This window comes from Saimiri boliviensis, chromosome 1 (assembly GCF_048565385.1).
Source record: "Saimiri boliviensis isolate mSaiBol1 chromosome 1, mSaiBol1.pri, whole genome shotgun sequence".
In the NCBI taxonomy this organism is placed as follows: Eukaryota; Metazoa; Chordata; class Mammalia; order Primates; family Cebidae; genus Saimiri; species Saimiri boliviensis.
The window spans coordinates 47330273-47357219 of NC_133449.1; the positions used below are offsets into that span (position 1 = coordinate 47330273).

At 42.0% G+C, this 26947-nt stretch overlaps 1 long non-coding RNA gene across 2 annotated transcripts; it reads right to left on the reverse strand.

Annotated features, from left to right (window-relative positions):
* On the reverse strand, window positions 1-26679 carry LOC104651170 (uncharacterized). 2 transcript variants are annotated; one of them, XR_012517007.1, is made up of 5 exons: window positions 26392-26679; window positions 25724-25815; window positions 20539-20577; window positions 12414-12593; window positions 1-838 (listed from the first exon to the last, which is right to left on the reverse strand). It is a non-coding gene; the product is annotated as an uncharacterized LOC104651170 (long non-coding RNA). The 2 variants fall into 2 exon arrangements; XR_744687.3 differs by lacking the exon at window positions 25724-25815 and having other exon boundaries at window positions 26392-26676.
* Between the last annotated feature and the right edge of the window lie 268 nt (window positions 26680-26947).

Genomic DNA, 26947 nt, shown 5'->3' on the forward strand with positions numbered 1-26947 from the left:
AGATTTGGAACAAGTAAATGTAATTAACATTTATAGAACTCTCCACTTTACACAAAATATACACTTGTATCAGTACCACATCATATCAACTTAGAAGTTTAAACGAAATGTTGGTTGGCTCCTTGTTTGTTACTCTCTTCCCTCATTTTCTTTCATGTCTCCATTATTAAGGACAATTATAGGCATACCCATATTTAGACTGCATTCTAGCCCGGGCAGCAAAGCAATACCCTCATTCTCTCTCCCTCTTCCTCTTTCTCTTTCTTTCTCTTCTTTATTCTTTTTCTTAAAAAAAAAAAAAATACAAGCATTAGCTGGGCATGGTAGTGTGCACCTGTAGTCCTAGCTACTTGGGAGGCTAAGGCAGAAGAATCAATTGAACCTGGGAGGTGGAGGTTGCAGTGAGCTGAGATCGTGCCACTGTCCTCCAGCCTAAGCCACAGAGTGAGACTCTGTCTTAAATTTAAAAACAAACAAACAAAAACAATCAAAATCAGGAAATTAACACTGGTAGATTACTGGCAGCTAATCCATAGCACAGACTCTGTTCAAGTTTCACCAGTGTGCCTAATAATGTTTTTATGGCAAAACGATCGGATACAGAATCACCTATCACATTTAGTTCTGTTATTTCTGGTCTTTTAAAATCTGGAACAGTTCTTTAATCTGTTCTTAACTTCAATTGCACTTTTATAGATTATGAGCCAGTTACTTCCTAGAATGTCCCTTAACTTGGGCTCATTCAGTGTTTCCTTGTGATTAGATTCAGGTTCTTCGTCATGTGCAGGAATATTGCAGAAGTGATGCTGTCTTTCTCACTGCATCCTATAGGTGGTACCTAAAAAAAAAAAAAAAAAAAAAAGAGGATCACAAGGGGAGAGTAAATACTGCACCTTCAACTGAAACATCCAGATACTCACATTGGAAATAACCAAGGAAACAACTTGACCCAGGGAGAATGAAGAAAAGCAGGGCAAAATTACAGCCCACCTGGGAACAACACAGACCCAGGGGAACCTCCCTCATCCAGGGAAGCAGTGAGTGAATGTGTGACCCTGGAAACCCACCCTTCACCCATGGATCTTTGCAATCCTTGGGTCAGGAGATCTCCTCATTAACCCCCTCTACCAGTGCCTTCAGTCTGTCAGAGATACATGGAGTCTTCACATAGCAGCCACTCAGGCACTCATGGAGACCTGGGAGCCTTAGTTACTTGGGCTTTCCAGCAAAAGTAACTGCAGCTGTGGCAAAGTGGGAAGTTACACCCTCATACATACCCCTAGGGAAGAGGCTGAGTCCAGGGAGCTGAGCCATGGCAGCCTTCAGGCCTCATTTCCACAGCACCTCCAAGGATACGAGCCACTGGCTTGGAATTCCAGCCAGCCACCAGCAACAGTGGTGAGCCTCCCTGAGACAGAGCTCCTGAGAGGAAGGACAGACTACCATCTTTGCTGTTTGGGCAACTTAGCTACTTCAGCCTTTGGGGCTTGGAGAGTCTCAGTGGACCAGGGGCAGAGGGATCCACCAGCACAGCACAGTGCTACTCTTCCAAAATGTGGTCAGCCTGCTTCTAAAGAAGCTTCTAAAGAAGGTCCCCAATCGCATTCCTCCTTACTGGGCGGGACCTCCCAACCAGGCCTCCACCACCTACTCTGGTGTTCTTGGGCTGACAAAAGATTTGAATTCTCCCTGAGATCGAGTGCCCAGAGAGAGGAGTGGGCCACCATCTTTGATGTTTTGACAACCTTTTTTTCAGCCTTTGGGCTTTAAAGAGTCCCAGCTGACTTGTGGTGGAAGTAGTCCCCCAGAACAGCACAGCTGCTGTACAAAAGCTTGGCCAGACTGCTTCTTTAAGCAGGTCCTTGATTCGTTCCCCCTGTTTGGGGCTTCCCAACTGGGGCCTCCAGCCACCCTCACTGTTGTTCTCCTACTGACAGAGATTTCAATTTTTTCTGGGATGGAACTGCTGACGGAGGGGAAGGCAACCATCTTTGCTGTTTTTGCAACTTAGCCACTTCAACTTTCAGGTTTTGCAGTGTACAAGGAGAACAGGGGCTGATGTGAACCCCCAGCACAGCACAGCTGCTCTGTGAAAATGTGGCCAGACTGCTTTTTAAAGCACTTTCCCAATGTCATTCCTCATTGGGTGGAACCTCCCAACTGGGGTCTCCAGCCACCTCCTACAGGTGTGTTTGGGCCAGCAACATGTTCATATCTGCCCAGGGCAAAGCTCTCACAGAAAGGGGTAGGCTGCCATTGTTGCTGTTTCACAGGCTTCACTGATGATAACTCCAGGTATTAGAAAATCTGAGGCTACTAGAGACTAGAGTGGGCCCTGGGCATACTATAGCAGCCCTACAGAAAAGTGGCCAGACTGTTACCTGGGTTTCCGTTTCTATATCTTCTACTAGGCAAGTCTTGCAGGCCTGGGCCTCTACCCACCTGCCCACCAGGGCTGTCAAGCCAGTAGCAACTCAGCCACTCCTTGGAAGGAGCCTCCAGGGGCAACTGAAAGCCTCTCTGCCACTATTTCTGCAGTGGAACTGTCCTTGCTATCCTCAGACTAATGAAGGAGCCAAGACACTTACCTCCACCTTCAACAAGCTTTGATTGACCCAAGGAGAGGAAGCTAGTCTATCTCCTATAGGTTCTATGCACTCCCCACTGCTCGCAACACGGAGCCCCTGGATTGGCCCCACAGCACAGATTCTCCATCCTGGGATGATTGCACTGAACAGTTGCTGACCTGTATCTCTCTGGGGGTGGAACCCCAAGAAGACAAGCAAAAGACCCTTGACTATAACCACTACTAATGTCCCTTCCTCTTCTGTGTCAAAGTTGGAGACGAAATATAAACTCGGAGATTTCCCCAAAGCTGCAGTTGGCATCCTAGGAGTGCCAAGCCATTATCATCTACAGCCAGCACTCAAGGGGGAGAAAAGCGCAATTTCAGATCATTGAGAAAGAACATGGCTGCAACTGTGAAGAAACACAGGGGAGCCACATAGCTAAGCAAGAGTCTACCAACTGACCAGTAAGCCCAAGTGCCACCTACTGGATCACATCCAAAAGATTCAGCACCAAAAATTCCTTGCTAATATACTCCCCACTGAAACCAGAGATGAGACATCTACTTCAAGTAAAGATCCTGCACAAAGCCTCAGCCTGGTGAAAATATCCAAAAATAAGTCTATTGACTTTACTTAATCTACACTGCAATTAAAGAAAACCCATACATGGAGATGAGAAGAAACCAATGCAAGAACTTCAGTAACTCAAATGGTCTCAATATCATATGTCCTCCAAACAACCACATCAGTTCTCCAACAAGAGTTCTTAACCTGGCTGAACTGTCTGTAATGACATAAATATAATTCAGAAAATGGATAGGAACAAAATTCATCAAGACTCAGGAGAATGGCAAAACCCAATCCAAGGAAAATAAGAAATAACAATAAAGTGATAGAGGAGCTGAAGGACAAAATAGCTGGTATAATAAAAAAGAACCTAACAGATCTGAATGAGTCCAATAACACAATACAAAAATTTCACAATCCAATCACAAGTATTAACAGCAGAATAAACCAAGCTGAGGAATGAATCTCAGAACTTGAAGATTGGTTCTCTAATATAAAATGGGCAACAAATAAAAGAACAAGAAGGAATGAACAAAACCTCTAAGCGGATGGTATTATATAAAGAGGCCAATTCTACAAATCACTGGCATCCCTGAATAGGGGGTGGAGTAATCAAACAACTTGGAAAACATATTTCAGAATATCATCTGTGAAAGCTTCCCTAACCTTGCTAGAGAAGCCAACAGTCAAATTCAGGAAAAATAATGCCTGCAAGATTCTATACAAGAAGACCATCCCCAAGAGAGACCTAATCATCAGAACTGCCAAGGTCAAAATGAGAGAAAGAATGTTAAAGGCAGCTAGAGAGAAAGGACAGGTTATCTTACAAAGGGAACCCCATTAGGCTAACAGCAGACCTTTCAGCTGAAATCCTACAAGCCAGAAGACATTGGGTGACTATATTCAACATTATTAAAATCGTCAACCAAGAATTTTGTATCCAGCTATACTAAGCTTCTTAAGTAAAGGAGAAATAAGATTATTTGTAGGCAAGCAAATTCTGAGGTAACTCATTACTACCACATCTGCCTTACAAGAGATTTTAGGAAGGAGCACTAAATATAGAAAAGAAAGACCACTACAAGCTAATACAAAAACATACTTAAACACACAGATCAAGGACACTATAAACCAACCACACAAACAAGCCAACATAATAACCAGCCAACAGTACAATGACAGAATCAAATCTACACAAATAAATAGTAACCTTGAATGTAAATGGGCTAAATGCCCCCACTTAAAAGGCACAGAGTGGCAAGCTAGATTGAAAAAAGAAAAAGAAAAAGCAAGACTCAATTGTATGCAATCTTAAAGAGACCCATCTCACATGTAATGACACTTATAGTCTCAAAATAAAGGGATGGAGAAAAATCTACCAAGCAAATAAACTGGCAAATTGGATAAAGAGTCAAGACACATCAGTGCTATATTTAGGAGACCCATCTCATGTGCAAAGACACATATAGGCTCAAAATAAAGGGATGGAGAAATATTTACAAAGCAAATGGAGAGCAAAAAGTCAGGGATTGCAATCCTAGTCTCTGATAAAACAGACTTTAAACCAACAAAGATAAAAAGCCACAAAGAAGGGCATTACATAATGGTAAAGGGATCAATGCAACAAGAAGCTAACTATCCTAAATATATATGCACCCTATATTGGAGCACCCAGATACATAAAGCAAGTTCTTAATGACCTACAAAGAGACTTAAGACTCCCACACAGTAATAGTGGGAATATTAAACAGATCAATGAGAGAGAAAATTAAGAAGGATATCCAGAACTTGAACTCAGATCCAGACCAAATGGACCTAACATACATCTACAGAACTCTCCACCCGAAATCCACAGAATATACATTATTCCCAGCACCACATCACACATACTCAAAATGACCACATAACTGAAAGTAAATCACTCCTCAGCAAATGCAAAAGAACAGAAATCATAACATCCGGTCTCTCAGTGCAATCAAATGAGAACTCAGGATTAAGAAACTCACTCAGAACCACACAACTACAAGGAAACTGAACAACTAGCTCCTGAAAGGACTACTGGATAAATAACGAAGGCAGAAATAAAGATGTTCTTCAAAACAAATTAGAACGAAGACACAATGGACCAGAATCTCTGGACCACATTTAAAGCAGTGGCTAGAGGGAAATTTATAGCACTAAATGCCCACATGAGAAGTGAGGAAAGATCTAAAATTGACACCCTAATGTCACAAAAGAACTAAAGGAGCAAGATCGAACAAATTCAAAAGCTAGCAGAAGACAAGAAATAACTAAGGTCAGAGGAGAACTGAAGGATATAGAAACACCAAAAAAACCTTCGAAAAACAATAAATCCAGGAGGTTGTTTTTTGAAAACATCAACAAAATAGACTACTAGCCAGACTAATAAAGAAGAAAACAGAGAAAAGTCAAACAGATGCAATAAAAAATGATAAAGGGGATATCACCACTGATTCCACAGAAATACAAACTACCATTAGAGATTACTAAAAACAACTCTATACATATAAACCAGCAAATCTGGAAGAAATGGATAAATTCCTGGACACTTACACCCTTCCAAGACTAAACCAGGAAGAAGTTGATCCCTGAGTAAACCAATAACAAGGTCAGAAATTGAGGCAGCAATTACTAGCCTATGAACCAAAAAAAGTCCAAGTCCAGATGGGTTCACAGCAGAATTCTATCAGAGGTACCAAGACGAGCTTGTACCATTCCTTCCGAAATTATTCCAAACAATACAAAAAGAGGGACTCTTACCTAACTCATTTTATAAGACCAACATCATCCTGATACCAAAACCTGGCAGAGACCCAACTAAAAAAGAAAATTTCAGGCCAGTATTCATGATGAACATAGATGCAAAAATCCTCAAAAAATACTGGCAAACTGAATCCAACAGCACTTCAAAAAGCTTATTCACCACAATCAAGTTGGCTTCATCCCTGGGATGCAAGGCTGGCTCAACATTTGCAAGTCTATAAATGTAATCCATCACATAAACAGAACCAAAGACAAAAACTACATGATTATCTCAATAGATGTAGAGAAGGCCTTCAACAAAATTCAACAGCTCTTTATGCTAAAAAACTGTCAATAAACTAGGTATTGATGGAACATATCTCAAAATAATAACAGCTATTTATGACAAACACACAGCCAATATCATACTGAATGGGCAAAAACTGGAAGCATTCCCTTTGAAAAGTGGTGCAAGACAAGGATGCCCTCTCTCACCACTCCTATTCAACATGGTATTGGAAGTTCTGGCCAGGGCAGTCAGGCAAGAAAAAGAAATAAAGCAAATTTAATTAGGAAAAGAGGAAGTCAAATTGTCTCTCTTAGCTTATGACATGATTGTATATTTAGAAGACCCCACCGTCTCAGCCCAAAATCCCTATAAGCTGATAAGCAACTTCAGCAAAGTCTCAGGATACAAAATCAATTGCAAAAATCACCAGCATTCCTGTACACCAATAACAAACAGCCAAATCATGAGTGAACTCCCATTCACAGTTGCTACAAAGAGAATAAAATACCTAGGAATAAACTAACAAGGGATGTGAAGGACCTCTTCAAGAAGAACTACAAACCACTGCTCAGGTACATAAGAGAGGACACAAACAGATGGAAAAATATTTCATGCTCATGGTTAGCAAAAATCAATATCGTGAAAATGGCATACTGCCCAAAATAATGTATAGATTCAATGCTATCCTCATCAAGCTACCATTGACTTTCTTCACAGAATTGAGAAAAAAAAAAAACACCTTAAACTTCACGTGGAACCAGAAAAGAGCTCACATAGACAAGAAAATCATAAGCAAAAAAAACCAAACAAACAAACAAAAAACACACAAAAAACAAAACTGGAGGCATCATGCTACCTGAATTCTAACTATGCTACAAGGCTACAGTAATCAAAACAGCGTGGTACCAGTACCAAAATAGAGAGATAGACCAATGAAAACAGAACAAAGCCCTCAGAAGTAACACCACACATCTACAACCATCCAATCTTTGACAAACTTGTCAAAAACAAGCAATGGGGAAAGGATCTACTATTTAATAAATGGTGTTAGGAAAACTGGCTAGCCATATGCAGAAGCAGAAACTGGATCCCTTCCTTACACCTTATACAAAAATTAACTCCAGATGGATTAAAGATTTAAACATAAGACCTAACACCATAAAAACCCTAGAATAAAACCTAGGCAATACCATTCAGGACATAGGCATAGGCAAGGACTTCATGACTGAAACACCAAAAACAATGGCAACAAAAGCCAAAACAGATCAATGGGATCTAATTAAACTTAAGAGCTTCTGTACAGCCAAAGAAACTATCATTGGAGTAAACTGGCAACCAACAGAATGGGAAAAAAAAATTTGCAATCTACCCATCTGACAAAAGGCTAATAATCAGAATCTACAAAGAACTTAAACAAATTTACAAGAAAAAAAATAAACAACCCCATGAAAAAGTGGGCAAAGGGTATGAACAGACACTTTTCAAAAGGAGCCATTTATGCAGCCAACAAACATACAAAAAAAAAGGTTATCATGACTGTCATTAGAGAAATGCAAATAAAAACCACATTGAGATACCATCTCATGCCAGTTAGAATGGTGGTCATTAAAAAATCAGGAGATAACAGATGCAGGAGAGGATGTGGAGAAATAGGAACACTTTTACATTGTTGGTGGGAGTGTGAATTAGTTCAACCATTGTGGAAGACAGTGTGGTGATTCCTCAAAGATCTAGAACTAGAAATACCATTTGACCCAGCAATCCCATTACTAGGTATATACCCAAAGGATTATAAATTGTTCTACTATAAGGACACATGCACCTGAATGTTCACTGCAGCTCAGTTTACAATAGCAAAGACCTGGAACCAACCCAAATGCCCATTGATGATAGACTGGACAGGGAAAATGTGGCACATATACACCATGGAATATTATGCAGCCATCAAAAACGATGAGTTTGTGTCCTTTGTAGGGACACGGATGAAACTGGAAACCATCATTCTCAGCAAACTGACACAAGAGCAGAAAATAAAACACCGCATGTTCTCACTCATAGGCAGGTGTTGAACAATGAGAACACATGGACACAGGGAGGGGAGCACTACACACTGGGGTCCGTTGGGGGGAAATGGGGGAGGGACAGTGCGGGGTGGGGAGTTGGGAAAAGATAGCATGGTGAGAAATGCCATATATAGGTGTAGGGGAGGAAGGCAGCAAATCACACTGCCACGTGTGTACCTATGCAACAATCTTGCATGTTCTGCACGTGTACCCCAAAACCTAAAATGCAATTAAAAAAAGAAAAAAAAAAGAAACCCTAGAAGAAAGCCTATGCAATATCATTCAGAACATCGACATGGGCAAAGATTTCATGACAAAGACACCAAAAGTAATTGCAATGAAAGCCAAAATTGACACATGGGATCTAATTAAACTAAAGAGCTTTTGCACAGCAAAAGAAACTATCAACAGAGTAAACAGACAACTTAAAGAATGGGAGAAAAATTTTGCAAACTACACATCTAACAAAGGTCTAATATTCAGCATCTATAAGGAACTTAAACAAATTTACAAAAAAAGAACAACCCCACTAAAAAGTGGGCAAAGGACATGAAAGTGTCTACTTTTCAAAATAAGATATACATGCAGCCAACAATCATATGAAAAAAAAGCTCAACATCACTGATCATTAGAGAAATGCAAATTAAAAAACACAATGAGATACTGTCTCACACCAGTCAGAATGATAATTATTAAAAACTCGAAAAATAACAGATGCTGGCAAGGTTATGGAGAAAAAGAAATGCTTTTATACTGTTGATGGGAGTATAAATTAGTTCAACCATTGTGGAAAACAGTGTGGTGATTCCTTAAAGACCTTGAGACATAAATAACATTCAACCCAGTCATCTCATTACTGAATATATAACCAAAGGAATATAAATTATTCTATTATACAGATGCATGCATATGTTCATTGCAGCACTATTTACAATAGTACAGACATGGAATCAATGTAAATGCCCATTAATGATAGACTGGATAAAGAAAACGTGGGACACACGAAATACTATGCAGTTATAAAAAAACAAAAAAACAAAATAAGATCATGACTTTTGCAGGGACGTGGATGTCGCTGGAGGCCGCTACCCTTACTTAGCAAACTATTGCAGGAATACAAATCCAAGTATTATACCACATGTTCCCACTTATAAGTGGGAGCTAAATGATGAGAACACATGGACACATAGGAGGGAAGAATACACAGTGGGGCCTACTAGAGGATGGAGGGTGGGAGCAGGGAGAGCATCAGCAAAAATAACTAATGGATACTAGTTTTAATACCTGGGTGATGAAATAATATGTACAACAAACTCCCATGACACACATTTACCTATGTAACAAACCTGCACACTTACCCCTAAATTTAAAATAAAAGTTCAAAAAAAAAAAAAAGTATTTCAAGGAAAATTTGTTCTTATTGAATAAAGAATAATTTTGTGAAAAAAAGAGGTTCAATTGAAGGTGACAGAAGAGCTCCCAAATAACAGCCACCTAAACAAGTGAGTATACTTCTTGCTCACACAAAATTATAGGCTTGGCCCTCCAGGTTTGTTGTGGCAGCTCTGCTTCATGAATCCACACTCCCCCAGCTTTAGTTACGGTGCATCTCATTTACCAATAGTCACACAGAACTTCTGGAGCTTCAGGAAACACAAGTGCATCTAAGCTGTAGTGATGAAATAGGAGTAGAAAGAACAAAAGATACTCTCCTATAAGGAAACACCCTGGAAGTCACAGGCAAATAATCACGCCTTTATCTCACTTTCCCAAATTTAATTCCATGGTCCCATTGACCTGCAAGAGAGGCTAAAAAACATAGTGTTTATATGGATGATAATGTTATCAGCTGACTATGTGGAGCTCTAAGGAAAAATGGGAGAATTAATATTAAAAAGAAACTAGGATTCTTTGACACGCATAATACTCATTCTATAATAGTAATAGTTCCTTTTTAAGGAACTCTTATATTCACAAGAAAAAACTTGGGAAATGCAGAACCTGAACACAATATGAATAAGTAATTCAAAGTAAGGAAAACTTTAATGGATTCGAAATATGTGAAGAGCAACTCAGAAACAATAGTGACCTAATAAGTGACTCAAAAATAACATTTTATATCTGTTTATTAATTTTAGAAATTTGGATTATGCCAAAAATCAGTGAAAATGTGAGAATATGGGCACGTTCATATTTTATTTCAAGGATGCAGCCTCATTTGGAGATCGTTTTCTTAGTACTTAGGGAAAACTGTTATGTGTGTACTTTATGTCCTGACCATCACATCCTGGGTATATTCCCCTGATTAGCAGTCACAGAAGTCTATCAGAGGACATTTTTCAAAGATCTTATTTGCAAAATTTTATTCTACTTCTAATTGTACTGAATTTAGCTGCACATTTTATGTGTAAGATATGGAACAGCTATTATAAACAAATTCATGATGTAATATGCACATATGAACTATATATTCCACATGAAATATATGCTTGTGTACATATGTGCACAATACATACTCATGAAGCACTATTGGTAGGCTTAAAATGATGTGCAAATACATTAAGGATATTCTAAGAAGCAGATGGCTATCTATAAATAACTAACTTACATATATTTAAAAGGTACATACACATGGCTGGGTGTTGTGGCTCACGCGTGTAATCTCAGCACTTTGGGTGGCCCAGGACGGGGTATTACTTGAGTCCAGGATTTTAATATGACTCTGGGCAGTATGGTAAAACCCCATCTCTACTAAAAATAGAAAAATTGGCCAAGTGTGATTGTCCTTGCCTATAGTCCCAGCTTCTTTGGGGTCTGAGGTGAGAGGCTCACTTGAGCCTGGGAAGTCAAGGCTGCCGTGAACTGAGATTGTGCCACTGCATTCAAGCGTGGGTGACAAAGTGAGACAAGCCTGTCTCAAAAATAAAAATAAAAGATAAACACACAAAGCACAGCATTATATCATTTTTAAAGACATCTCCAAGGAAATATATCAAGCACACAAGAAAAATTAGAAAATTCAAGTGAAGGTAAAAGAAAATGATGGAAAATAAATAAAGCAGAGAAAAATGAGAGGTGACTTCCAATGACAAACTGAGATGTTTAACTCAGTTCAGTGCACTATTTCTTCCACTCTTACACTTAATAGGATAAAAAGCCATTCCTAGCATTTCACTGTTAAAAACTCTTCAAAATGGGATTCTTGTCCTTTGATTATTTTAGGTTGACAAATTTATACCAAAAGAGTGGGCTTTGTAAATCAGTGTCTTTATGACAGGTTTCCCTAAATAGTAAGTCTTTAAAATATTAAATTGTATCCCTTGTTTGTCTTTTCTTTTCCACAAGCAGATGAAACTTCCTCCTCAACAAGCAGATGGAAGAATTTGTGCAGTGTTACTTCAGGGAAGTGACATGGCACAGTAGAAGTAGAATGGACCTGCACATTTTAAAAAAATGTTTTGTTTTGGATCTTGGAGGGCTCAGGGGGCTAATAAAGGAGAGGAAGGGGATGGAGTGTGAAGTTGGTCAAAGTGGCGGAAGCTGGCCCGGCATCCTAGAGGAGCAGGAAGAGTGCGTGTTCCACCTTCCACTCTTCCCCACTATTCCACAGGGTCTGGAGGAGAAGAGCAAAGGAGTCTCTGGTTCCCAGGAGAGGGCCTGGGCCAGACTTTTTGATGGAGACAGCTGGGTGGTGAGTACCCAGGCAGACAGGACTGAGGCTTGCCTTACAGAAGATTCTCATCACTCAAGTGAGGTGCAGAAGCAGCAGCGAACCAGCACTTCTGAAGGGAACACCTGAGCACAGCTCATTCTTTCCTGATGAGGCTTTGCTCCTGAGGAGTCCTTGCTATTAGTAATTCTCTTTCTGCCAAAGAAAACTCGGTTCCTGCATATTTACTGTGAAGGCACGTGATGACCCTACAGCACTCCCAGGAATCATCAAAATCTGTACTAAAGATCCAGAGCAGAGGTGGTGGGTTGCCGAGTGACTGCTGACAGAGGCAAGGTCGGTAGGGTCCTTGCAAATATCAGGGTCTTGCTATTCTCCAATGAGGAGGAGGGAGATTCCAAATAAATGGTGGCTATCACCCAGACCTCTTCCCCACAATGCTCATGCAGAGAGAATGAGGCAGAAGAACCACTACCTGCCCAGCCACTTACCTCCGATACTTGCTTTTATCCTGTGTGTCCCACTCCAGCACTGATCATTAACCTCCAGGTGCTCTAGGATACAGCAGAGAGAGTTGGCTGACTGCACTGGGAAGAATAGGGATGCCAAAAGCCTATGGAAGCAGGTAACATCGGGCGGCCTTCCATTCAAATTCTATCTGGTCTCTACTTCTGTGAGATTTTAAGAACAGAAAACAAGGCTTTTTGTAGGGCCACACACAACACAAGGCTTTTTGTAGGGCCACACACTTCTCAGCCTAACCATTGAATGCAGAGGCCAGCTGAGAAGCTAACAGTGCTCCTGACCAAGGCCAGATGCCCAGCTTGGGGCCTCAAGGCTCTCTGTAGCTTCCCAGCTTGTTCATGTGCCATTCATATCTGCCATGATAGCCCCATATCACCACACAAGCCAGGCATTATCCATCCACCTGGGTGGCAGTGTCAAAAACACTTACTCTGACTTGCTTTTCCTCATCTGCCACCTATTTTGGAGTCTAAAAGGCCAGAACCCTGCTTTCTATGTTTTATACAGATGGAAGAAGCTCATATACTTGGCTCCCAAAACACCTCTCTGACACTTAGATGTTCTTTAGGCCTGCCCTGTAGGATCTCTAAATCCAGATGAAAAGGCCACAAGTTTACTCAGGACTGGGTGACTTCATTGTCTGAGGTCATTTCCCTGGCTCCTCAAAGTTATAAATGGTCCTCAGTGCAGGCCTTCCCCAGCCTCACTGTCCCTCCAGCATTTGGTCATCTCACTTCAGCCATGTTTACACTGCCCATCCTGAAGGCTCAGACTTCACCTTTCTCTCTGCGGAAAGCCTCTTCTCTACTCACTTGAACTGGAACTCCATGCATATACTTACTTAAGGTCTTCAAAAAAAGAGCCCCTATCCTGATTGCCAGATTCTAGGGATATGGGGAGCTTTTGCACTGGAGGGTGGTGGCACCTGGACGGGGTCTGGTTAAAGGGTGCTGGTTCGGTGTTGGCCATCAATGCAGGGTCACATGGATATGGCAGAGAAAGACTCCTATAGCTTTTGCAGTTCCCTTTACTGTCAGTGGGTGGCAAGAGGGCCTAGCGGCCTCTGGCATAAATGCATTTACATCAGTGTCTGTGTGTGTCTGTGTTTGTGATTTATGTTTGTTTTATATGGATATATATGTATGTATAGTTGTTTATATGTATGCATACATACATGTAACTAAATATGCTATCTATATTTATTTATGAATAAAAATGTTGCATGGGCCAAGAACCAACTTCCACTTACCCTGTGAAGTGATGCCGAAAATCAACCCACAAAGGGCAGATTAATAGAAGGAAAGGCATGTATATTTATTAATGTGTATGAGTCACACAAAATGTAAGAACTCAAAGGCAGGATGGCTGATGCTTTTATAATATCTAAAGGTCACAGCAAGAATAGGTGCTTGGATAATGGCACCTGTACACTGGACTTCACATACCAGGTCATTTCTTCTTCTGCTGTTTGAGAAAGTTGAGCCTAGCGCTCTCTGTAGCCTCCAGATTGCACATGGGCCATTCACATCCACCATGGCGACTGGCCTCACCCCACAAGCTAGGCCCTAGTTAGGTGACAGGCATCATCCATCCACCTGGGGTGGCAGTTTTCAACCATCTGCCACTGACCTAGTTTTATTCTCCTGTCCTTTACATTTGAGTGCACAAGAGTTTGTTCAGTCAGCCTCTTGTTTTCCCTGCTTCTTATGCTTATGGCAAGGACACAGGAACCTGGTATACTGTGTGCCTCCAAGTTGATGTTCTTCAAGGCTGCCCTGTAGGATTCTCCAGATGCAAATAAAACCAACCAGAACAGACTTACCCAGGACCATGTAGCTGTCAGCATCTGAGGCCACTTACCTGGCCTCCAAAAGGCACTAATGGCCCTCAGTGCAGTTCTACCCTGGCCTGGTTCTCTCTCCACCCTCTACCATCTGATGCCATCCACACTTGTGCTGCCCCTGCCCATCCTGAGGGCTCAGACTAAGCCATTTTTCCTCTCCACCTTGGATATTCAAAAGAAGAGTGCCTGTCCTGATTGAAAAGTTTGGGTAGTAGATAGCTTTTCCATTAGAGGGTGATAGGCCTTGGGCTAGCTCTGGTTAAAGACACTGTCCTGGTGTTTGCTGTCAGGATAGGGTCTGGAAACTGGCAGAAAAAGACTCGTGATCATTTTGGATCCCTTCACTGACAGTAGGTGACAAAAGGACCCTCTGGCCCCCACTATTAAAATAACTGCATTTGGGTTATGTATGTGTTTCTGTTTGTGCTCTTTTAAAATTATGTTTGTACATATATTAATATGTGTAGTTATCCATATATAATTTTATATATACATATATATGTGTGTGTGTATATATATATATGTGTGTGTGTATATATATATATATATATATATATATATATATATATTCTGCACAACTCCAGTCTCACTCAGTTATCCCTCTTCTATATGTCTAAGTTCTCTTGTGAGCATCTGCAAGTGATGCCATATTCTTTTTTTTTTTTTATTGCATTTTAGGTTTTGGGGTACATGTGATGAACATGCAAGATTGTTGCAGAGGTACACACATAGCAGTGTGGTTTGCTGCCTTCCGTCCCCTCACCTGTATCTGTCATTTCTCTCCATGCTATCTCTTCCCACCTCCCCACCCCCTGCCCCTCCCCCATTTTCCCCCAACGGACCCCAGTGTGTAGTGCTCCCCTCCCTGTGTCCATATGTTCTCATTGTTCAACACCCGCCTATGAGTGAGAATATATGGTGTTTGATTTTCTGCTCTTGTGTCAGTTTGCTGAGAATGATGGTTTCCAGGTTCATCCATGTCCCTACAAAGGACGTGAACTCATCGTTTTTGATGGCTGCGTAATATTCCATGGTGTACATGTACCACATTTTCCCTATCCAGTCTATCATCGTTGGGCATTTGGGTTGGTTCCAGGTCTTTGCTATTGTAAACAGTGCTGCAATGAACATTCGTGTGCACGTGTCCTTATAGTAGAATGATTTACAATCCTTTGGATATATACCCAGTAATGGGATTGCTGGGTCAAATGGGATTTCTATTTTTAGGTCCTTGAGGAATCGCCACACTGTCTTCCATTATGGTTGAATTAATTTACATTCCCACCAACAGTGTAAAAGTGTTCCTATTTCTCCGCATCCTCTCCAGCATCTGTTGTTTCCCGATTTTTTAATGATCGCCATTCTAACTGGTGTGAGATGGTATCTCAATGTGGTTTTGATTTGCATTTCTCTGATGACCAGTGATGATGAGCATTTTTTCATATGTTTGTTGGCCTCCTGTATGTCTTCTTTTGTAAAGTATCTGTTCATATCCTTCGCCCATTTTTGAATGGGCTTGTTTTGTTTTTTTCTTGTAGATCTGCTTTAGTTCTTTGTAAATTCTGGATATCAGCCCCTTGTCAGATGGGTAGGCTGCAAAAATTTTTTCCCATTCTGTTGATTGCCGATTCACTCTACTGACTGTTTCTTTTGCCGTGCAGAAGCTGTGGAGTTTGATTAGGTCCCATTTGTCTGCCCTACAAGAACTCCTGAAAGAGGCTCTACACATATAAAGGAACAACCAGTACCAGCCACTCCAAAAACACACCAAATGGTAAAAGAGCATCAACACAATCAAGAATCTGCATCAACTAACCAACAAAACAGCCAGGTAGCATCAAAATGACAGTATCAAATTCACACATAACAATACTATCCCTAAATGTCAATGGACTAAATGCCCCAATCAAAAGACACAGACTGGCAAATTGGATAAAAAGCCAAAACCCATCAGTGTGCTGTATGCAGGAAACCCATCTTACATGCAAGGATACACAAAGGCTCAAAATAAAGGGATGGAGGAAGATCTACCAAGCAAATGGAGAGCAAAAAAAGGCAGGAGTTGCAATTCTCATCTCTGATAAAATAGACTTTAAAGCAACAAAGATCAAAAGAGACAAAGAAGGACATTACATAATGGTAAAAGGATCACTGCAACAAGAAGAGCTAACGATCCTAAATATATACGCACCCAATACAGGAGCACCCAGATACATAAGGCAAGTTCTTAATGACTTACAAAGAGACTTAGACTCCCACACAATGATAGTGGGTGACTTTAACACCCCATTGTCAATATTAGATCAACCAGACAGAAAATCAACAAGGATATCCAGGACCTGAATACAGACCTGGAACAAGCAAACCTAATAGACATTTACAGAACTCTCCACCCCAAATCCACAGAATATACATTCTTCTCAGCACCACATCACACCTACTCTAAAATTGACCACATAATTGGCAATAAATCACTCCTCAGCAAATGCAAAAGAACAGAAATCATAACAAACAGTCTCTCAGACCACAGTGCAATCGAGTTAGAACTCAGAATGCAGAAACTAACTCAGAACCGCACAGCTTCATGGAAACTGAATAACTTGCTCTTGAATGTTGACTGGATAAACAATGAAATGAAGGCAGAAATAAAGATGTTCTTCGAAACCAATGAGAATGAAGACACAACATACCAGAATCTCTGGGACACATTTAAAGCAGTCTCTAGAGGAAAATATATAGCAATGAGTGCCCACATGAGAAGAAAGGAGAGATCTAAAATTGACACCCTATCATCAAAATTGAAAGAGCTAGAGGAGCAAGATCAAAAAAACTCAAAACCTAGCAGAAGACAGGAAATAACTAAGATCAGAGCAGAACTGAAGGAAATAGAGACACAAAAAACTCTTCAAAAAATCAATAAAACCAGGAGCTGGTTTTTTGAAAAGATCAACAAAATAGACAGACCCCTAGCCGATTAATAAAAAAGAAAAGAGAGAATAACCAAATTGATGCAATAAAAAACGATAAAGGGGATATCACCACAGATTCCACAGAAATCCAAACCATCATCAGAGATTATTACAAACAACTCTATGCACATAAACTAGTAAACCTGGATGAAATAGATGCCATATTCTTTTCTCAGTTGACTGATGGCCAGTCTCAGAATGGTGGCTCCATATGTTATGGGTACCTGTTTACTAATGGCCCATACCTATAGACAGCTGGCCTGGTCTTTCCAGGCCCCTTACTAAGAGTATTGTGTAAAACCTTAGAGCTTTTGAAAAATACTTGGACTTTTGGCTAAAGGAAATGAAGAAATTGCCCAAAATATCATCAGTTAGAGGAAGCTCTCTGTGCCTAGATTTTCTGACATGAGATAATAGCCAGTATGGCTTATCCCAACCTAAAATTGTATGCTCTCAACAGCTTCTGTTCTGTTCTGTTTTTTTGTTTTGTTTTTTTTTTTTAAATCAATTGTTGCTCTCTGAAATCCCAATGATGTGCTAACTTAGTTAACATCTCCTTTCTAAATGTGAGGGCTAAGGAGTTGGCAGTAATTCACAAAATAATTAGTTTGAATCAAATTACTTTCTTTTGGAATAAAGCAGGTCAGACCAGCCACTCTGAAAGAAGGTGAGTTTTTGGTTGGAGTCAGAAAGTTCATGCTTTTGGAGGATAAATCCTTTGGGAAAGGGGATAGAGTAAAACCAGTCAAGAGAAATAAGGTGAAGGGTTCAAGGCAGCTGTATATGGAGGACAGGGGTAGGGATAAGAGGTAGTAAGAGGGGAAAGATGAACTTTCGCTTTTTCAAAATATTCCTAGGCACTGTCCTAATGTTGATACCAATAGTACATCCATACCATGGGATATTCTGCAGCCATTAAAGAAGTAAAGTAGATTTATGGGAAGAAAGAAAGTGTACCAAGACAAAGATGCCTTCTCTCACCACTCCTATTTAACATAGTATTGGAAGTTCTGGCCAGGACAGTCAGGCAAGAGAAAGAAATAAAGAGTAGTCAAATAGGAAGTCAAACTATCCCTGTTTGCAGATAACATAATCCTATATTTAGAAAACCCCATCATCTCAGTCCAAAAGCTTCTTAAGCTGATAAGCAACTTCAGCAAAGTCTCAGCTTAACAAAATCAATGTGCAAAAATTGCCAGCATGCTTGTATACCAACAACAGGCAAGCAAAGAGCCAAATCGTAAATGAAGTCCCATTTACAACAGACACAAAAAGAATAAAATATCTAGGAATACAGATAACAAGGGAAGTGAAGGACCTCCTTAAGGAGAACTACAAACCACTGCTCAAGAAAATCAGAGAGGAAACAAACAAATGGAAAACATTTCATGCTCATAGATAGGAAGAATCAATAACATGAAAATGGCCATACTGCCCAAAGTAATTTATAGATTCAATGCTATTCCCATTAAGCTACCATTGACATTCTTTAAATAATTAGAAAAGACTATTTTAAAATTCACATAGAACCAAAAAAAAGCCCAAACAGCCAAGACAATCCTAACAAAAAGAACAAAGCTGGAAGCATCATGCTACCCCACTTGAAACTATACTACAGAGCCACAGTAACCAAAACAGCATGGTACTGGTATAAAAACAGACACATAGATCAATGAAACAGAATAGAGAACTCAGAAATAAGACCACACATCTAAAACCATCTGATCTTCAACAATCCTGATAAAAACAAGCAATGGAGAAAGGACTCCTTATTTAATATATGGTGCTGGGAGAACTGGCTACCCATATGTAGAAAATTGTAATCCCCTTCTTTACATCTTATTTAAAAAGCAACTCAAGATTAATTAAAGACTTAAAGGTAAAACTCAAAACTGTAAAAACCCTAGAAAAAAATCTAGGCAATATCATTTAGGACATAGAAACAGGCAAAGATTTCATGACAAAAATAGCAAAAACAATTGCAACAAAAGCAAAAATTGACAAATGGAATCTAATTAAACTTAAGAGTTTCTGCACAGCAATAGAAACTATCATCAGAATGAACAGACAACCTATAGAATGGGGAAAATTTTTCTGCAATCTCTCCACCTGATGAAAGTCTAATATCCAGAGACCACAAGGAACCTAAACAAATTTACAAGGAAAAAAAATCATTTAAAAATGGGCAAAGAACATGAACAGATACTTCTCAAAAGAAGACATTTGTGCAGCCAATAAACATATGAAGAAATGCTCAACATCACTGATCATTTGAGAAATGCAAATTAAAAACCACAATTAGATACCATCTCATGCCAGTCAGAATGGCAATTTTGAAAAAGTCCAGAAACAACAGATGCTGGAAAGGTTGCAGAGAAAAAAGGAATGTTTTTATATGTGTTGGTGGGAGTGTAAATTAGTTTCACCATTGTGGAAGACAGTGTGGCAATTCCTCAAAGATCTAGAAGCAGAAATACCATTTGACCCAGCAATCCTATTATTGGGTATATACCCAAAGCAATATAAATAATTCTATTATAAAGATACATGCATGCGTACATTCATTGCAGCACTATGCACAATAGCAAAGACATGGAATCAACCCAAATGCCCACCAATGTTAGACTGGATAAAGAAAATGTGGTATATACACTCTGTGAAATAGTATGCAGCCAAAAAGGGAACATGATCATGACCTTTGCAGGGACACGGTTGGAGCTGGAAGCCATTATCCTCAGCAAACTAACTCAGGAACAGAAAACCAAATACCTCACATTCTCACTTATGAGGGGGAGCTGAACAATGAGAACACAAGGACAAGTGGGTGGGGAACAACACACACTGGGGCCTGTCATGGGGGTAGGGGAGGGAGAACATCAAAAGAACAGCCAATGGATGCTGGGCTTAATACCTAGGTAATGGGTTGATCTGTGCAGCAAACCACCATGACACACGTTTACCTATGTAACAAACCTGCACATCCCACATATGTACCCCTGAACTTAAAATAAGTTGGGAAAAAAGTGCACAACAGACTGCATGCTTCCATTTCTGCCTATAATTTGAAAGGTGATACATGCATGCATACATTAGAGTATATGCAGAGACTATTTCTGGAAGAAATGTTATAAATAGTGACTTTGTCTCTATGAAAGAAGCCTGGGGATAAAGGTCTGAGGTGGGATGTTTTTTTTTTCCAAGAACACATTTTTAATTTGTATGAACTTTACTTATAAATTTTTTAAAAACTAGTTAAAGGTTTTCTAGGATTACCCTTACCTTTGAGAGAGGTGGTGTAGAGGAGGTGACTTAGGGAATCTGAGGAGAGAAGAAACAGATAATCTGTTTGTCTTTCTTTCTTCCAAGAAAGCTCAGGGCTTGTGTATCCCTGGACTCCTGTGGTTTTGGAGCCTCAGCTGGACTATGGTTCAGTAAGCTCATCTGGGCTGACCCGGAACTGAACTACCATTTGTGAACTCTTTCTATGGGAGAAAGGCAAATGTTCCACAGAACATACTAAACCAAACTGCCTTCACCCATTCTTTCTCAACTTCTTATTAGCTTTTTTTTAAAACAAAAACAAAAACAAAAACAAAAACAAAACTTCAAATTTAACCTAGGAGGCCTGAGCCATCCATATTCTAACTCATTTCCTCAGTAGTGACAAAAACCCTATATACATTTCTGTGGTTGGCTACCTTCTGGATATTTTTGTTGTTGTTTATTTCTTTGAGAAGATACCCTCTGTTTTGCACTTTCTTTTCTAACTAACTTCTATGGTTTTGTTTTGAGGAAAGTTGTTGCTTTTTCCTTGCTTGCATGCCTGGTAGAGAGCTGTTGGCATTTGGTACATATCTGTTCACTTGGTAAATTAAGGGTGAACACCAAAGCAGATAGGTTACTACAAGTTGTCACAGGTAAAGCTTTGGTCTGAGAAAACACTGCAGAAGAGATTTCAATCTAGCACAGTGCTTCTCAATTGTGGCATTACTGACATAATTCTTTGCTGAGATACTGAGGTAATTCTAAATTGTGGACCACTGTCCTTTGTATTATAGGCACTTAAGCAGCATCCCTGACCTCTACTCACTAAATGCCAATAAGAATCACTAGTTGTGAAAATTAATAAAATGTCTCTAGGTGGTGCCAAATGTCCCCTGGAGCAAAACTATCCTATTGACTAAAGGAATTCATTCAGGATGGTGGCAAAAATATTAAAGGAAAAGTAGTAGAGAAAGTTTATAAAATATAGCCTCAAACCCTTTCGGAAGGCCTAAAGATTTTTTCATAGCTTCAGTGAAAGTTTCCACTGAAAGCAGCCTAAATCCCCCTTACATTTAGTTAATATGTAAAGCAAATAGCTAGGGCATGTGGGGGAGCTTATCTAACTTGTTTACTCATGTGGTCTTAAAACTAACCCTTGAGGTGGATGTCATCCCTCTCTGGGGGAGGTTGACCAGGGATATTATCCTCTAGTGGTGTTTGCTTTGGGCACTGGAACCAGTGCTTTAATCTTTCACTCTAGTGGTGTTGACTCAAGCTTTTGTCAATTAAACTTTACTAAATAAATGTGAGTCTCACTGGCTGGTGGGGGCTGGCGGTTGCAACTGTTCACAGCACTCTCCAGGGTGACCTGTAAGGCACCTGGTCACCTTCAGCCAGACTGGCAAACCATAAATCTGTGTGTCAGTGTACTTTATTCATCAACTCAACTTTATTGTTGAGTCAGGGTCTTCAGGAGAGATCCCCACAGGTGGTGACCCTGACAGTTGACAATCACCAATTTAGAGTGATTTCAGATTTTCTATTCGGTGTCCAGAAATCGGTCTCTATGTTGAGATAATTCTTCAAATCCTGGAAACCTAGAAATGTGGCCCAGCTAAAGCTTCTGAAAACTTACATAATGTCTTTGTGAAGAATCAGAAAAGGTACCTGGATGGATTAGAAAAGGGCTAGATAAGGAAGGTTAGGCCAGGTTTCATTCTCCATTTCTCCTCTCCTTTTATTCCTGCTGTGTACATGAGGTGCTCTAAGTCAAGGGTCTTGCTGTGTTGATAGAGAGCAGGTTCAGTACCCAGGAAGAGGGATGAAATGCAGACTTGATGGCCCTACCATTAAATCAGCTGTACTATGGCCACTTCCAAATAGTGTATCAAGAAAACATTTCTCATTAATATGGATAAGGAGATTGTCCCTAAGAAAGTATTCATTTAACAAATGTTTATTGAGGACCTACTATATACTGAGAGGAAAAATGCTTCCCTCTACCTCTTTGCCCCCTTATTTCTGCCCAAAGTATTATATTTCTGTGTTTGGTATTATTTCTTTTTACATTTTTCAGAATCTGTCTTACTAGCACAAAGTCTTCTTTCCCACCCCACCCCACCCCGCCTTAATTGACTTCTGAAGAGTCAATTGCAATACAGAATCATTTAATTATCAGAGTGACAACCTGCCTTGGGTGTTGTGACTGTACTTGGGCAGGAAGGGAGCCAAATAATAAAAACAGAAGAAGCCTGGTACATAGTAGAACCTTCTTATATTTTATTTACTTACTAACCTTTTACACGTCATGGAATGAAAAGAAAACAATACCTTTTTTTTTTTTTTCAGAGAGTGGTTCTCCAAAGTGGGGGGTATTCGGGGGAACCTTGCTGATCTTGCCCTCTTCCTGAACACATGGGAAATATTACCCATTTGTCGCACAAGCTGTCTGAGGACACAGTTGCCTGTGAGGTCAGGGGAAGAGCCCTGTCTCCTCTGAACCTTCCTCTTGGTAGCACAGGCCCTGGGCATTTCAGGAGGTCAGACCTAAGCCAGAATGCAACCTCCTCAGTCACCCACTCTGAGCTGTGGGCTGGCAGCCTGACCTCTCTGAGCCCAGTTGGGTGAGAAATCCTGCCCAGGGCCATGGTGGAGTGGAGGAACCAGGTGTCATGTGCCTGGCATATCCTGAGTCCCACCTCATGTCCTTTCCCTCACCCTCCATGATCCCTCAGGTGAGCTGGGCCCAAACCTTCATCCCAGGGAAATGGGACCTAGTGACCAACCGGGCTGTGCTACCAGAGGCACCTCTGAAAAGAGCCCATGGGAAGCAGTAAGAAAGCAGCAGGCTATACTTGGGGAAGCACCCATCCTGTCTACCATCCCTTTACCTTTCTCCATTGCTCCTTACCTGACCCACTCCAACAGAGATGGCCAGAGACAGGAGGGCTCCCCAGCGGTTCCCACAAGTGTTACCTGCAGCTTCCAGCCACTTCTCACAGAGTGACAGCTGTTCTTCTGGCCTTTGCTTGGGGTCTGAGCCCAAATGCGTATATCCACATGTGCAGATTCAGGCTGTGCTCCCAGGGTGGGCAGCACCCTGTGTGTGTGCCCGTGAGTGTGTGCGTGATTGGGAAGTAAACTTGTGTGAACTATGCAGGCTGTAATTTCCAAAACTAAATTTGGCTTTTTTAAATGTGTAAGTTATTTATATCAAAGAATTTTAAAGAAGCATCAAAATGAAATTAAGTTACAGTTTTAGTGGATCACATCTGAAAAAGAAAATCTTTTATTCTGTGAAACTGGATTTCTAAAAAAATTCCAGGATTCTCCATAGTTAAAGGCACAAGGCAAGGACAAATTCTGGCCATGATCAGATGCAGGGGGCATGGGCAGTAAAAGAAATGGGGTTTGGGGCTCAGTTCCCCAGCACCTTGCCCTCCCTCTTTCTGGCTCCCCTGGTTTGTCTTTTCCAGTGTCAGTGAGCCCCTCATGGGCAGAGGCCATTTCTCATTTATCCTAACATCCAGTACCCAGGGCCAAGCCTGGCATGAGTAGGTGGCCAGCAATCTGTCAAAAAGTATTTAAGACTGGGTCCTGATTCTGTCTTTTGTCCCCTCCTTGGGTTCCCAAACTCTCCATATTCTGCTTCTTTACATTTAAATTGACCCCCAAACAGAACCTCCCAGCCTCCTTGGAGATATGGGCTCCATGTAGGAATGACAGAGGCCAGGGTCTGAAGCCTTCCCCCAATGCCAGCAAGCTGGAGCCTGCTCAGAGCTTGCAAGTCATCCAGGAGGCTCCTTAGATCCTTCAGAGATATGACCTCTGGGTCTACAGGGTTCTGAGATGGCAGCCCTAGGGCCAACCCCATCCAGGAGTCAGCACTCCCTGGGGGACGGTGAGGGTGTCATCGAATATGTGCCACATCTGCTGACAAGTAGACACCCCAATGGCCATGGAGAAAATGTTCGTGCAAGGGCTTCAATCCTCTGAGGATCTGAGAACACTGCTATTATAATAATTACTAAGACTAATAAAAAGTATAATTATCTCCATATACATCCTGATGTGGACCCAAAATGGCAATGTTTAGTTCTTAGTGAATTCAAAGGACACAGATTCTCGAGAAGGACACAACCACCAAAGAGAATCAGGTCACCTCCCTGCAGTGGCCACCCTCCCAGGTGGCCAGTGTAGGCACAAGGATCTGCCACTCACGGCTTAAATTCCCACCTTACTTAGAGCTCTCCATTCCCTGCCGGAAGTCACAGCAACAGCCAATCCCTGTGAGCGGGACCCCAGCCCAGGCCCTGCTGCCAGTCCCCAGCCAGCTGGCTGCTGCTGTGCCAGTGCCCTTCCTCATGCTGTTCCCAGTGTACTCCCCCACCAAGCTCCCTTCATCCTCCAGAGCTCCAGCAGGGTGATCCTAGACCAAAGGGACCCATGTGCTTGACCAGCAATCATTCTAGTAACTTTCAGGAGGTCACACTTGCTAGGAGGCCCCAAATAAGTCCCTCCCCTCCCCTCTGCTCCACTTTCAGGTGGGGCCAGTGACCCCTCACCCTAAGAAGTGAGGCCTCTAGTCTGTCTCATTCCGCTCCTGGCCTCCGGGTTCTTGAAAGCAGGAAGGCCTGTCCCAGAGCAGACATGCATGCCACAGAACTAATTTTTCAAGCTTCGGCTAAAACCAAACATCATGGCTGTCCCAGCAGGCATGTGCCCCCAGGGTTGTACCCTTCCCGGAAGATCTCACCCTCTCCCACATCTGTGTCTCCTGAATCCACACCAAAGGAGCCTGATTAGGAAGGGACTCCAGGACAGGGCTGTAATCCCAGCACTCTGAGGCAGGCAGATGGTTCGGCCCAGGAGTTTTGAGACCAGCCTGGGCAACATGGCCAAATCTGTCTCCACAAAAAATACAAAAATTAGAAAGGTAGGTGGGGCAACCTGGCTAAATCTGTTTCCTCAAAAAACACAAAAATTAGTAAGGGTGGTGGCACATGCCTGTAGTCCCAGTTACTCAGGAGGCTGAGGTGGGAGAATCGTTTGAGCCTCACAGGCCAAGGTTGCAGTGAGCTATGATCTAGCCACTGCTCTCCAGCCTCTGCAACAGAGTGAGACCCTGTTTAAAACTAAACAAAACTAAAAAAAAAAAAAAAGAAAAAGAAAAAGAAAAAGTCCTGGCGCAGTGGCTCACCCTTATAATCCCAGCACTTTGGGAGACTGAGGCAGGCAGATCACTTGAGTTCGGGAGTTTGAGACCAGCCTGACGAAGGAGAAACCCCGTCTCTGAAAAAAAAAAAAAAAAAAAAAAATTAGCTGGGTGTAGTGGAGCATGCCTGTAATCCCAGCTACTTGGGAGACTGAGGCAGGAGACTGGCTTGAACCTGGGAAATAAACGTTGCAGTGAGCCGAGATCGCACCACTGTACTCCAGCCAGGGCAACAAGAGCCAAACTCCCATCTCAAAAGAAAAAAAAAAAAAGGAGGCGTTTGACTCGGGCTTCATGACCTGCCCTTTCACTGCATGAACGTGGCCCGGCGGTGCACTCCGCCCCTCTCTAGGAGGTTGTAGTGACCTGGGAGGGCCTTGGAGGAGATCTGTGTATGTCCATCAGTCCGCAGATAGGTAAACTGAGGAACGGAGAGAAAGATATGTGCCCCAGATTGTGGGAGTCGGTTGCTCGCTGGGGAAGCCCCTCCTCGGACCCAGGGGCAGAATTTCAGCAGCAGGTGGACCAAATAACAGAGCCCAGGGTGCGAGAAACACCTGTGTAAATTCGTCTTCTAGGGCCTTGGAGAGGGAGGGTGGGAGCTGGGGCAGGTCAAGGTGGCCCTGGAAGCTTCTAGAGATCTGGATACATACCCGACAGCAGCGGCTGATGAAGGAAACCGGTTGGCTTTGAACAATGTATGGACAGTCACGATTCTTCCCCTGCAGCCCTGAGACCCTCAACGTTCCTAGTCATGGTCCCTCAGCTGCCCCGGGAGCCGCCAGCCTGAGCCGGTGTCCCCCTTTCGCGCAGGCACACCCTGGGACTCTGCGAGCGCTCAATAACCAGACTGAACAAAAGGCGCTTCAAGCTGAGGTCCTTCCTCCCTCTTCCAGGCACCCCCCGGTTCACTTCTGCGCCTGCGCGTGACGCCTTCCTGGGAAGACCCGGGGACCACGCTTGGGCGGGGCCGGGTTCCCGGCTCCGCCCACCTGACGTCACCCGAGGACTGCCACTCTCAGCCTTCACGCGGGGCCCCGGCGCCACCCAGTGGGGCCCTGAGGTAACCGAACCCAACTCAGCCAGATCCCCGCCTCCGAAGGGCCCCCCAGTTCTCTTAGAGCCTTAACTCTGCAGCGAGAAATAGCTCCATGATTTTATGTAAAAGTGCCGGGATTGTTTCCTCTCACGGCCGAGGGAATGTCACGG